Consider the following 14,767-nt stretch of genomic DNA (forward strand, 5'->3'; position numbering starts at 1 on the left):
GGCCAGACTCTGTCCCCTTGCGCTTGCGTTTTCCCTAATACCGGACTCGGGAAACGCTAATGCGTTAGTAATCTTCCGGTGTAAAGTGACGGCCACAAACGCGCAAATCCTGGCGCCGATCGGATAGCGGCAGTCCGATGCGCAGCAGCCAGTTCGCTCGTACGCTGCCTTGCAGAGGGACACGATGTCGCAGCTTGACATATTGCCAGTCGCTACGTTTGCAGTCCACAAGGCAACAAAGTCGAATCATAGTGCTCGCGAAAAGACTGAGACCGACTCTGACCGCGGAGCTCTCGTCAAAATGGAGTACGTTGTAGCACAAGCAGACGACACATGCTGTGTGCCGGAAGTGCTTAAGTGTACTGAAAAATTATTCTTGTGCATTCTCTTTATGTTACTTTCTTTTTATAAAAACAAGTTAACTAACATTCCAACTATTACGAAGATCATTTGTTTACCATAAAGTTGGAAAAATATCGATCACGCGCCCTTGTCAGCCAATCGGATAGCTCGCCCCACTGACGTCGTATGGGTGATTTCGGTCATATGGGTAGGGGCGGCTTAAAATTTCGCCGAGCAGTGCGCTGCGATCGGCAGCGACGTGCATATTTAAAACCTTATAATAAATTACACGCTTTACGCGGAGCACTTAGATGTGTCAATTAATGATCAGAAGGACCTACTCTAACGACCCGATACGTTTGTAGAAAATCGTCAAAAGCGTTTCAGGGTCCCTTTAACAAGATATTGCTGGACAACTTCGCCTGTCTTAAGGCGCGAAGCTCCTCGTCGCCTAATCGTAGCTTTAACTCGGGGATCACATGGAACTATTGAAGCATGCTCCCCGAACCGTGCCTTCCAGCGACTCTCGGTGGTTTCTTTCCGCGTCTCCTGGCACGCTCCAAGACAGCGCTGCATGAAGGGGTGGAAAAAAGGATGGTCCTGTGCGGCCGTGTTTGTGGTACTATGGCGCTGCGAAAGGTGGCGCCACCGGATTGTTTGCGAGATCCTCAGCCAGCAATGCATTGTATGGTGTTCTCTATGCAGTCTTTCATTACTGGCAATGTCAGGTCGCAGGTGGTCTAAGGTCAGATTGGCTAGGACATATTTCTGAACGTCGTCTCAACCAGTAATGCATTGTATGGTGTTCTCTATGCAGTTTCATTACTGGCAATTTCAGGTCGCAGGTGGTCAATGGTCAGGTTTGCTAGGACATATTTCTGAACGTCGTCTATATATATATATTCCCTGACCAAGCCGGTCGATCCAGGGAGCTGAAAAATGCGACCCGTCGCTTTTATTATGCCACATATGGTCTAACAGAGAGCGTCATCGGAGTAGCACTTGTTTTCGTTTTGGAGAGCAACATCGATTAGTTTGTTCTCTCGGGTGTCGCTAGCGTCGCTAGTACCGTTTTCTATCGTTGCCAGCGTTCCTTTCCGCCCTCGCGCACATAATACATCGCTATCACGGACTGCGTGAATATTTATTGCTTATGCATCCTTGAGTTGTGCTTTAATCGACGTCAGCGACTTCTTCGTCATGCTTGGGATAATGCGATGTTTCAAGCATAAAGGAGCTAAGCACGAGGGCGTCAGATCAAATTCCGGCCGCGGCTGCTGCACTTCGATGGGGACGAAACGAAATTCAAGAACGTCCATGTACCGTGCATTGGGTGCATGTTAAAGAACTCCAAGTGGTCGGAATTAATCCGGAGTACTCCACAACGGGCGCGCCTCATAACCAGATCATGGTTTTGGCACGCACAAACCCCAGAATTTTATTTAAATTTTAATGAAGGCTCGTTATGCTTGACAGAAGGGTAGCACTCGGTTGAGTCATAAGCCTTAGGTGTTCTTCATCTGTTGTTTGCCGTATCTACGCATGCGCGAGGCCTCTAGTGGTATCAGTTTCACCCTGCGCTACAGGTGCAGCTGTTGCGCCATATTCTCCTCACGGGCAGACTGTTCTTCCTTATTGTATTCCATCTGTGTATTCCGTGCCTTGTGTCGTCAATGCAGCGCCGCAGGTTTAGAACAATGAGGGCGATCGCTACGAGACCAATGCCGTTGCCAGCCTGTCGGGTTTTGCGACGGACTATTTTTTGTCGAGGATGGCGATATTCTGCCGTCCTGGAGGGTTTCAGATGTGTAGCGTTACTCACCCAGATCTCTCTGACAGCCCGGGAGTGAAGAGACAGCTACTGTCGTGGTCGTGGTGTGGCGTGAAGGTGCGGTTGCGTGGGCGAATGGTGGAGGAGGGATAAGGGTCGGCGGCAGGGCTTCGGCGCAGCTTGCGCTGTTCTATCGTTAACATAGAAAAGCTCTGCAGAGAGCCAGAACACAGACTACATAAAGGATACACACTCATCAGCACCCCTTATGTAGCTCCTTTACTGAGGCTCCACAAAGACCAACGCTCCCGGTTAGTTTCGTTCTCATAATTTCCCCGTTATAAATAATGTGCCCCAATCTCCGTGCTGCGCATTCTTCTTGTGTGTAAATGTCAAAGCTGTATGATTTGGCTGGATTTGGTAGCTACTTGCGTAGGCCATTTGTAGATACCGAAAGTAACAATTAGTGAGCAGTAAGTAATTAAGGGATATGTGTCCTACAAAAATGTCGCAGAATCGCCCAAAAGGTGAAGCATCGATTGCGATAGCAAATTAGTGGACAGCTATACGAAGTAGGTATGGTAGGTTTATCGGCCGTATAAACTCGTGAACAATCATTTACTAACTAAATTAACAAGCATGTTGTCACGCACGCAAAGGCAAACAGAAACACATCTCACTCGATGAGCGCGGACACTCGCTGTCAAAACGCTGGCGGGAGGTAAAGCGGCACCAGCAGCGAGCGAACTGACCTTCGTGCTGCCCCTTGCTTCAACGCGAACTAAGCGGCGAGAACAGAGCGCATACAAAGCTATGACCCCTCGGGGCACCTTGACTACTATGTATCGCAGATCGTTTTCAAAATAGGCTCGCACGGCCGCGCTCAGCCACGTTTACGCAGTCGTTGCCTAACGGAGATTGGACAGCACGCTTATTGCTGTTCTGTTGTGTTAGCATATCCACAGCGATTGGCTTTGCCAACTTTGCCACTGCCGTTTGTCTGCTTAGTACACAGAACATGCAAGGGGAGGCGTTTGCTTGAGACGTTATTGTGCGCCATACTGCATAACCACTGAGAGGGTTGAGCACATTCATTGCCTCTTATGATAAATCGCATCGTGACAGAATCATTAAACTTTAATTGAATTATGTGTTATACGTGCCAAAACCACAATCGGTTTATGAGGCACGCCGTAGTGGCGTACTCCGGGATTAATTTTGACACTGTGGTGTTCTTTAACGTGTCCCCACGGTGTAAGAGAAGTGGTTCTTGTGGGGAAGGAGAAAAAGCTAGCGCTATTTTCTGCAACCCATGCGGGAGCACGGCTCAGCGCCAGCAGGGTGGAGGGGATGGGGTTAAAAGAGAGAGAGAGAGGATAGGAGGGAGAAAGGTATATAGAGGGTCTTAGAGATGGAAACGAAGTAGTGGCCGATGAATATGATAGGTGTTGACACTCGCCACTCCACGTAGAGAGAGAGAGAGAGCGCGGACAGATTGTGTTCGCAGATGATCTTGTATCAGCGGTAGTCTCTCCGCAATACAGATGGCGTTATAGTATGGGAGCCTGTCGTTCTGAAACTTTCCAAGGCAATTATGAAGTTATATTTGAAGAAAAAAGAGAGCATGAAACAGGACCAGATGGAAGGGGAGCTGGTGCTGACAGATTTCAACTGGAAGAAAGCCGAAGAGAAAATTCCTAAGCGCACAGCCACAGGGCTAGACGAGGTTCCCGTTAGGCTGATTAATGTACTAGGACCAAAAAGTAAGGAAGCTCTGTTGAAAGCAGTGGGGAAAGCTTTAGACGAATACCAGACAGTTGACGACAAAGCTCTCCATGCTCCTGTGGTACAGATATTTGTGCACTTTAGCCGGCCACTTCTTTTCATCCATGTTCCTTAATCTTTCTTCAAAACTAATCTTAAAAGAAGCTCGAATTATGTAGTTTTGCTGTGGGCCCCGAAAGCCGGTCGGCCCAGTGCCCTCAGGTTAATTTCCAACCCCGACAAGATTTATGATTTATAGCATTTGCGAGCGTTAGCGCTGGCACCATTGTACTTTTACAAATGACTCGCACCACCTAGTGCTTATTGTAGCACCAAAGTGCTGTGTTTCATTATTGCTGCATGCCGCTCTGTTTTCTTTTTTACATTAAGTTTGGGGGCGCTTGTGTAGGATTTTCCTTCCTTTGTGTATACACGTATACAACCAGGGATATATATTGCTGGACTGTGGGTATGGACTTCATGTTGAATTGATACCAACTCATCACTCGAGTCTTCATTAAAGATCATAATTACCGATTTCTCGGTGCTAACCTGAAGGACTAGATTCGTCGTGCATTACCACTTATATTCGAAAGTCTCTGTAAATTTGCAAAATAGTGAGCGCCACCTAGTGTTTTCGAACCATGAACTCTCGTTTACAGACTACATTTATCCCTTTAAAAGCAGCCCCCCCCCCCCCCCCCGCCTGCCGCTACCTGAGAATGACCGCGTACTCAAAGGCATTAAAATATTACCGCTAAAATTCCACGCCCTGATATTTAGCCCACGCCCTGCTTGATGACCTGTGTGCGGATACTATTCATTGTTTTATTTACCACCGCCAAACTCTGGCAGAGTAGAGGCGTGTGCATGGTTCGGTGGTGGTAAAGGCGAAGCTGTTGAATGAGAACAATAGATAGTTCTGCTAGTCTGTGGTCTAGACTATTTGGTTAGAAAGTATTTTTCTCGCGCATGGGCAGCAATACTTTTGCAAATAGTTTTGCAAACTATGAGAAAGCCTCACCACTACTAGGGTGGCTAGAAGTAGCCACGCTACCACCACTTCTCCCGGAAGCGGAGAGCCACATTCGAAGAATGTCTGCGGTGAAGCTACCACCAGTGGCGAAGCCAGCTTTGTCTTTGTGCGGATTCATTCACCCTGCCGTGGAGACGGACTGAGTGTGTCTCGTCACAGTGACGGCGAGTCCGCATACCGGGACGAGTCTGGAACCAGTAGGACGCCTACGAATCATGGGAAGGACGGTGATTGTGTAGCGCTGTCATTGTGCAGAGCCACAGCCTCACCCCTGAGATGGCCTGTGTGGAGAGTAGCAGCAGAGACAAATGACACAAAGGAGGTGGTCATGGTCGTCGCCGACCCACAAAGCATAGCGCCCACTTCTTGATGACTCTTCTATCGGACCTCTCCACTGATTATTCCTGCTACGCACGCCACCCTATTTAAGAGCGTTAAGTTCCATCTGTTAGATCAGAATGACTTGAGAGACTCTTTCCACGTAAATAACATTTGAATATATTTTAAAGCGTAGCTCTGAGGCACCCGTTCCTGGGTTGAGCGTCGCCGTACTTTGCGTAACCGCGCGAACGCGCTCGTGCCACGTACTGCTCGCGCGTTCGTCAACGTCGTCGTCTTCCACAGCTGGCGCCGATGCCGCTCATCATGCTAGCGTTCCCATACAGCCCTTCCCTCTGCGGAGGCGCTGACGGCACTGGCCCACTGCCAGTCGGTGCGGTGATTTCGGCCTCAAATTCTTTGCCTTAATATATCGCGAAGTGAAAACGCGTATGCAGCTGCCCGCAAATTTAGTATTAGGGAATATCGTAACCGTCGGACATTTCTTTCCCCCTGTTTTTCCTCACGATGACGCGCGCTTCGACGTCTCATGACTCCTGCGGTGAAGCCCGCCTCACCCGGTCGTGATCGTATCAGTACGCATAGAGAAAAGGACGTACCGGCACATCTGCATGGTCATGATGAAATAGTGAGTTTTTAAAGAGAACGCTACGCCTTGTACTTGCTTCGCCTAGATACTTTTTTATTTCATTGTATCCATCGTACGCGTGCTTGTAAACAGGCAGCTCATTTTGAACGCATTTAACAGCATCTCGCTGTTATGTCATGTAGCTCTGGCATAGACTTGTTTGGAAATAAGGCGTTTCATAACTTTTCCGGTTTGAAGCAAGGCGCTGGGTTTCTGCATAACAAAGCAGTTAGCACACGGCCGACTGATCTCGATGTGTACTGAAGGTAGTATAAGTCTGAAACTCCACGACATCCCATTGGTTTCGACGCCTGCACTTTACTGTTGACCAAAGTTGAGTGCAGCTTCATCAGCGCAGCTGGCATGCTTCTTCTCGTTTTGAAACGTGGACAAGTCACCGAAAGTGTATCCAAGGCAGACACTAGCAAACAAAGATGCACTTTATTTATTCGATGAAGATTGGGGCCCACATTTCAATCACGCTTTGTGAGAGAGCTAATTTAGCGTTTCCTGGAACTATTTTATCGCGCGTGCCAATTGGCGGCTCTAGCGCCCTTGCGCGCATGGTGTGCCGTTCCGCAGCCGCCGGCGTATCGTTATTTCCCTCTTTGCCCCTTTTCTTTTTAACGAAGTGCTTGCGCGCGGAGTCGTGGTTGGTCGTTCGCTCGTTCGCTCGTTCCTCCGCGAAAGCAATTCTAACGTCTTGTGTCGGTCGTCAGGTGAGATGCTCGCGTAGCCTGGCCGTTCTCTCTCCGCCTTCCGCAGGACGACATCACCAGAGAGAGAGAGCCTTCGTCACAAGTAAGCCCCTGGTAAGCCCAGACCCCTTCTGAACCCACGCTAGAAAAGAGAGGCGTCCCATTCGAAACCGCAACTTCTGCCTTACTTTGCATGTCATCACGGCTTAAGTAAGTGCCTAAGCGGCATCATTAATCATGCGCGCAACGTGTAGCAATCCTACGGGACGGGAACACTTATGTGTTGTTCCGCGAACGGCTGTTTGGCGGTCGAAGTCACGGAAACAGGCCGTGAGACGCACCTTCGATGTTGTAAAGAAGTGCACGTTTTTGAGTTGTTTCTCAGGTAGATTACTGATATTCCGCCGTACGGCTTTGGACGACGATCGTTGACAAACCGCGCATTTTTATCGAGAGTTTCGTGCACGTTCGCGAACGCCAGGGCCGCCGCCTGGCGTTTGTCGACTTTTACTGCTCACTCCGGTGGGGAAACGCAGCGCAAGGATGTAGTACTTAGCGTTGAGACCGACAGATGGCGCCAGCTATCGAGGCTCTGTGTCAGATGCGGTCGCCTTGCCTGCAGCATGCTTCATGCAACGTCGCTGACTTTGCGTTGTCCTTCGAGGTAGAGTTACTGGATATGCTTGTAGCATATACACTAACTACTTCGAGGAATCGCATAACTCCAACTGACGGTGGAGCTATGCTTAATCGCTGTACTCGCACGGTTGTATCCCTAGACAGGTTTGTGCGTTTAAAGTGGTTGACATGGGCGTGGTGCACACTGCTGCAAGCGTTGGTTGAAGCAGGTGGAACTTTTTGAACACCAACTTGAGCGGGAAGGGGAGGGGCAGCTATTAATTCCGTTATGGTGTTTCGAATTTTTTTTTTTTTTTCGTTAGCATCTTGCAACTAGATTCTTGTCGCTTTCTCGAGGCTCAACGGACTTGCAGCATCGCTTATGCAACATATCCGGCGTAGCAGTGCGCCAACTGAGCCGTTATGTTTTCTCACGCCCTTCGTGATACCGTTTTGAAGTTTATAAGGAAGTTAACACATGAGCAAATCGGATGCACGGCAACGAGAAATTTTGCTTAAAGCGGGCTTTTCGAATGTCCATGATCACTTCTAAACCATGAGCAGCCAGGCTTGAAATTCAACGTGAACATTTCTTTTTTTTGTTGTTGTTGTTGTGAATATTAAAAGGCCTTGTTTCGATATCATGCAGTTTGCGTGAAGTGAAAACCTTTGTGGCGAACGTTTCTGGTGCATCTGCAAAAGCTGCGGCGCACTTGCAGATAGATAGCGGTCACTGAGGGGATCTCTGCCGTTAGCGATAGCGCTTGAGGCGGGGCCGCGGCCGCGCACGTGATGGCAGAAAAAGTAGTCCGGCCGCCGCTGGCTCCTCTGGTTCTCTCGGCGTTGGGGTGGGAGGAAGGCATGCTGGCTGCCGCTGGCGGCCATCTTGTGTGTCCCGCGCAAGGGGATCGTGTTTGCGCAGCTAGTCTAGGCGGTCTCCGCGCTGCGTATTTCTCGCGCTGTGCTGTAGCGCGCGTGCATCGTTGCTTGACGAACGCCTCGAATTCGCCTTTCTCTTCCGTTTTCTTGTTTCTGGAAGCTAAGTAATGGTAGCTCAGTGACCACGGAAGGAAACGTGGAACAGTTGCAGCGCATTTTTTTTAAGCCAGTATTCTTCTTTGGCTCTTTCGGCCGTTTTCGTAATTGGTCGGTGGTCGGACTCGGCAAGGAAAACGCTCGGTCGCTCGCACGTTCCTTCATTCGTGCGTTCTTAGGCTGATTTATTGCATTGAAAATCATCTTCGATGTCGTGTTGTGTGTCCCGCATTTTTTTTTTTTTTAACTTTTGTAGCTACCGCGCCTGTGCGCCCATTAGATTCATGCAGCTTTGCAATTTGCCGCTACTGAAGCCACTGTCGGAACCTAACGTTCGAGGCGGAAGTTAGCCCGTGCCGTGAAATCATAAATGTAAACATTTAGTTATCCTTCAAGCATCGGAAGCACTAAGTGTGGAGTTGCGATGCATGTAAATAGGGCAGGTAAGCAACTTAAAGAAAAAGGTTACTAGATGCACGTGGAAACATGAATCCAGCGCTGGAATTGGTTCTTTCAATAGTATGTCCACCTCACTCCCGCTTGAGGTGCCCACTGCCAGTAGTTGCTCTTGATGTATGTGGTGTGACCCGCCCTCGAAGAACGTCAGCCAGCGGTACCGTGTTCTAATATATATATATCGTCCTTTCGGTAGGCCGATCGGCCCTTATCAAGGTAACCACGACAAAGGCGGGAACGTCGAGTAAAGAAATGTATCAGTGCACCATGCTCCTCACTTTATATATATATATATATATATATATATAATATCATACCCAATGGACCATGCATGTGCACCGGATATCCAGAGGACAACAATTAGTGAACTTTCGGGTGTTCTGCGGGCATTTACACATATCCGCCGAGTGTACTACGGACGTGGCCATAGGAAAAGAGCCGTCCAGCAAAGGTCCCGCGGATGTCAAAACCGGATATTCGGATGTCCCAGGGATCTATAGAATAGGCTATTCGCTTTCAGGATGTCCACAGGACATCCGTAGGATACATATTTTGCAAATATTGGATGTCCGAGGGATGTCAATTTTTTTTTTTATTTCATTGCGTATGTATTGCCACCTCACTCAGCCTCTGAGGTCATTGCCATAGCGTCAATGCTGTGTTGCGCTGGTAAGTTCGAGGTCGCGGGATCAAATCCCGGCCGCGGCGGCCGCATTTCTGTAGGGGTGAAATGCAATAACCTGCATGTCTTGTCAATTGGAGGCACGTTAAAGATCCCCTGGTCGTAAAAATTAATCCGGTGTCCCCCACTACGGCGTGCCTCATAATCAAATCGTGGTTTTGGCACGTAAAATCACAGAATGCAACGTCAGTGGTGTCGCAACATTCACCGGCGTTTTTTTTTTACTGCAATGTAAGTGGTACAACACAAACTACGGCACTGATTTTAACGAAGACCCTTCACATTGGTGCACAGCTAGGAACACTCTCACAGCTGTTTTGTTTTATTAGGATACAACAGCAACATACAGCAGTCAACATACAACCTTCCAGAGGTCAGGCTGCAAGCTGGAGACCACAGCGCATAAAAGCTACTGCAGGCTATCTGCTTAACATATATGTTCTTCAATTGAGTAGGGCTCTGCTTCTGCGCAGGTTGCGTGACGTGAATGGAAATGTTAGCAAACGGAGAGTCCTTTACAGGCTGGTCTCTGGAGAAGGCTGTAGGCGATCTTCAAAGAGTTGTTTGCTTTTCGGTGATGCTTCAGTCAATATGTATCTGAAACATCAGGTATATTGATGCCGTCTTGAACATTTCCAATTTCAAGATCAAAGTGCTGTTATGAATGAATCATGAAATCACACACGTTGAACGTATTGAAGCAAATGAGCAAAACATTTTTTTACAGCTTACAAATACACATTTATATACACATTATTATACACATAACTTAAGTCAAGTCCTAGCCACATTGCAATAATTGGACAGAACTAAATGCACAGATGACAGGCGCACAAACTTAATTTGTTCTGAGTTGTTCGAAATTTTCATACACGATTTTAATGTCTTGCATGACTCTTTGCAGTATGCCAATTATAACAGTTTGGCGTCATTCATACAATTGTACCTCGCGCTTGGAATATTAGACATGATAGTGACTTCTGACTGTACGTAGTCCGCATGGCTGTAGCAAATAGCTGGCCGCCACATTCGTGCAACGGCGAAAAACAAGTTCTATAGTCGAGGCGCATGAAAAGTGCACTATCTGCATGCATGACAAGATCTTTACAATATAAAGACACTTTTTTTATGTGTAAAATCACTGTGAACACGACACGGATCCGTGAGCGTTTCCGACTTCATCGGAACGGTTCACCAGCCACAGTTGTAATGTCAATTCCGTTGTGACGGCCAGCTGTTACGGCGAGCGCCTGACAACACAGGATCAAATATGTATTGAGCGTGCAAAATTCATTACGATCGCTTCACTTACCGTTCATTCTCGTGGTTCAGTTTTGTCGAAGACACGAACGGCTGTACCAAAATGTGCGGGCACTACAACCGACAACTGTTTGTTTCGGCAGTGTCAAAGTCCGAACTACTTGGCTGTGCTCTCCTCCGCATTGTAGGCACGTAGGTTGCACGGCGCGGCAACTCAGCACAGAAAGATAGCATGTAAACACTGATCGGCATACTTTTGATGCTTATTGAAGGAATAAGTTTACGACATTATCTTAAACGACAAAGCACGAGCTGTGTTACAACCAATGCTTTTGCTGTGCCGCTTGTTACCTGTGCTAGCATCGGTATAGCGAGCTGTATTTGCGTAGTGTGAAACGATTACCGTACAGTAGACCGCTGGGATCCGAAGAAGAGAGAAAGCTACATACTGTATATCAACGTTTGATTGTTTTGGTGAGGCCTAAGAATTAGAGCTCCCAGCAATGTCCGGTGTCGGATATGCTATATTAACGAAGTCCGCAGTATATCCGCAGGATAAAACTGACCGGCTCTTGTTAACCTTGTTTGTCCACAGAGGACCCATGTCGGGCTTGAATATTCGGATGTTGTCCGTATGTCCAGCAGATATTCGTGAACATTTATATGCTGGACATGGACGTTCGCACCTGATCCGAATGTCCGTCGGATATCAGTGGACCATCGGTTAGACATGTGGAATCTATGTCCCTCTTTCCCTGTATCCGTTACACCAGTGCGGAGTAGCAGGCTAGAGCGTATCCAGCTTTTCTGGACATGAGGGTTTAGTTCGCGTGAGTGCCACCACGTGGCGTACTAACCTTAAACTTTTCAAACTTCCCGCGGTGACGCGTGATGACGTCAACCAAAAAAAAGATAAATAAAAGCTATCCCTGCGCATTGAACTTCGCCACAATGCTTGTCCCGCCGGTGTTATCAGTGTTCTTGATCAAGCGTATTCGCTCGTCGCCTAGAAATTACTCGTCATCCTAAGAGCGTTTAGTCGCGACGAGCAATGGTTGATTCTGGGCTTTTGATGCGGTTCTTTTTTCTTCTTTTTTTTCTTTTCCTTTTCTTTTTTCATTCTACGGAGTAAAGAAGCTAGCCTAATCGTCAGAAGTACTTCGGGGCAGCCGTTCTTCAGTCGGCATACATTGTTAACGTCCGAACATCGCACAGCGCCTACTAGAGACGCCGTCGTGGACGGATTTTGATTTTCCACTATCGAATTCGTTAAGGTGCACAAAATTATTTCACTAGCGACATTGCAATGCGCACACATGGGCCACCGCCGCAGCTGCAAATCTAGATGTGCTTAAGCATTAAGAAATATGCATGGATAAGTTGGTTTTTCACCTTAACACAAAAGTCACGATACAAGAGTTGAGCAAACTATCCCTGTGTCGTCGCAGGCTGTGAGACCGGGCTAGTTGGTATTCCATGCTAAAGTGACTAGCGCAAGAGTGGACACGGGACACTAGAGGCGACAAGGATAAGCGCGCAAACATCCAACTGGGCGCTTGTCCTTGTAGCGTCTTTAGTGTTCCCTGTCCACTCTTGCACTAGTCACTTCAGTTTGTGTCGTTGTCCGTTAGCACGCTATAGCCAAAGCTGTTCGCAATATTACGTCTCCATTTACTGGCCACCAGGCCAGGTACACCATTGGGTACGACATATACAGTACTTGCAGTTAGTTTCCAAAGTAGTCTCCTATGGCGGTTGTCCACGTGCGTGAAGCAAGAACGATATTTAAAATTATTGTGCAGTAATATATGCGGGATTTGTGTGTTCTCCCCATTCTCTACCATGTTGCCGTTCCGCCTTTATTATATAGCCGCAATGTAGACTAGCAGCTATCGAATGCCATAAAGGCTATCCACATACTCAAAGACCTCGCGCACAACTCCTGACGCTTAATTGTACTCAAGAGTTGTGCGACTGCCCAGGACATCCTTAACGAATGTTACATAACACATTATGAGGTTTTACTTGCCAAAACCACGCTTTCATTAGGAGGCACACCGTAGTGGAGGATTCGAGAATAATTTAGACCACTTGGGATTTTTTAACGTGTGCCTAGCCCTAAGTACGCGGGTTTTCGCATCTCACACCCATTGAAATACCGCTGCCGTGGTTGGGATTCGATCTCGAGACCTCGTGATTAGCAGCCGAACCCAATAAAAGCTAAGCAACTACGGAAGGGAAGGAATGTTGGCAGTAGGAGAAAGGTGACAGCCGGAAGGTGAGACAATTTGTTCCAATCCTCATTACGCGAAAATCGGTACCATCTGTTTTGTCGAAGAATGACACCGTAGAATGCACTGTATTCAATGAGTGAAAAAATTATGCGAATCCTATGTATGTGCGAATCGATGTAAGCAAAGCTTTCTGCGTTTGATGTCATTGTCATGCGTAATCTCCACAGAGTACGCAGGCACTCTCTAATGAAATGCTGTCAATGTTTGCCTGGTTACGCCTGCCATTGTGATGCAAATAAACGGGCGCCTTCAACTCTTTTTCTCAGAAAGAAACGCTGAATGAAATGCTGACGTGATCCTAAAGAAGATCAACAAGCGCCGAAGTGCTCGATCTTACGACGCCCATATTCGTAAGCTTATATTCGTGATTTTTTTTTTGGGGGTGGGGGGGGTTGTGCTCTTGTACCCTAGAAATGTCCCTCGGACGTCTCTGACGTGCTCGTTTTTATTCTCAAGTACGCAATGAAAACTCTCATCACTGCAAGTTCATGATGTATTGGTGGCAGGCCACCATGGCGTGTCGCGCAAGTATGACCACGCTGATTCGTTTGGGTTGACATATACTATTTTGTGCGTCATACTTCCCCACATTCATTTTTCAAACTATGCCAGAGCTCGAAAAGGGCGGCCAACTCACTACGTCCCTTTCCTCTGTTTACTTCCGCAAAATGTGTGTTTATCGCTGTGGTTACCAAATACGCCCAGCGGTATGCTACGACACAAGCCTTTCTGGCGGCTGAGCAACTGAAGTCGCAGGCTTTATTCAACATGGCGTCGACGTTCTATATGGCTATCCTCAATTACTTTTCGCGGACTTCGCTCACCGCCTTCTCTCCAGTGTCATCTCTTACGCTACTAGCTCCTGCTAGACACAACACAAACACGCAACGACCTTAATGAAGTATCAATTACACGCTAATTGACACACTGTCGACGTATATTTCCGCTGAGCACCAGGATGGGAGCGTTGTCCTGTCTATGGTGACATTATCCGTCTACAGCCTCGCTCAACAACACCGCTCGTTACTCATCACGTTTTTTTTTTGTCGGCAAGAGTATAGTGTATTTCCTCCGAATGTGCTTTCGGCTTTAGACGTGACCTTGCACGCCCGCTTATTCTGTTACGTTGACGGCGACCGTTGTCGTCAGGATGCCGCCTCATTCTGAGCTTCGCAGTCACCAGAGACCACAGAAAGCTGTCTTCACAAACAAACCACCGAGATTCGAGCCCATCTCCCAAATGCTCCATCTTGCATTTGGGAAATCGGCACGCTAACCATTACGCTACCACCTGCCTCCACCAATTTCTGTTTATCTATCTGCCTGGAGCAATTGCCGGACTTGTTCGCCAGGCTAAACCCGCCTGCTGCTACAATTCACCACCACCACCACCACCACCATCCCACTTCACGTTTTTGCCGTAGACGCAGGCAGAATGGATGCAGAAACGAAAAAAAAGTAAAGATTGCTTGAGCGGCCAGCTGACACATGACCTTAACTTTGGCAGGTTATTCTCAGTGGAGCGCATGTAGGCTTGCGGCTGTGTGCAGATTGTGGGTCGCCTTAGCTTTGTTGTAAATTTGCTTTCACCGACTCTTTTCAGCTAGAACTCAAATGCCGGACAAAAATGATACCTACCGTTGAATATCTTTTTCTTGGTTTCAACCAAAAACGCTGATTTACACAAATAGTGATCTTTTTAAGAAATGGCATAAGGATACTACATTTCGGGTCATGTCGTTGTGTCAGTACGGGCCGGCACCACGTATCGACGAAAGGGCATCACAATGCCGATGCACGCGGCAGGTTACTGAATGAAGAAATCAGGAAGCGACTGTTTTTCA

The 14,767-nt window shown here is 47.7% G+C and overlaps 1 protein-coding gene across 2 annotated transcripts in view; it reads left to right on the forward strand.

Moving 5' to 3' along the window:
- The window catches only part of egg (SET domain bifurcated histone lysine methyltransferase eggless), a 141,741-nt gene that overhangs the window by 1,258 nt on the left and 125,716 nt on the right, over positions 1-14,767 (forward strand). Inside the window, exon 1 of one of the 2 annotated variants that reach the window (XM_075689794.1) lies at positions 6,670-6,692. The exons of the other annotated variant lie outside the window; for it this stretch is intronic. The gene's annotated coding sequence lies outside the window, so the exon portion shown is untranslated. Of the gene's footprint in view, positions 1-6,669; positions 6,693-14,767 lie in introns of those variants that run through there. 2 annotated transcript variants of the gene reach the window in all.

This window comes from Dermacentor variabilis, chromosome 4 (genome assembly GCF_050947875.1).
Source record: "Dermacentor variabilis isolate Ectoservices chromosome 4, ASM5094787v1, whole genome shotgun sequence".
NCBI classification, from domain to species: Eukaryota; Metazoa; Arthropoda; class Arachnida; order Ixodida; family Ixodidae; genus Dermacentor; species Dermacentor variabilis.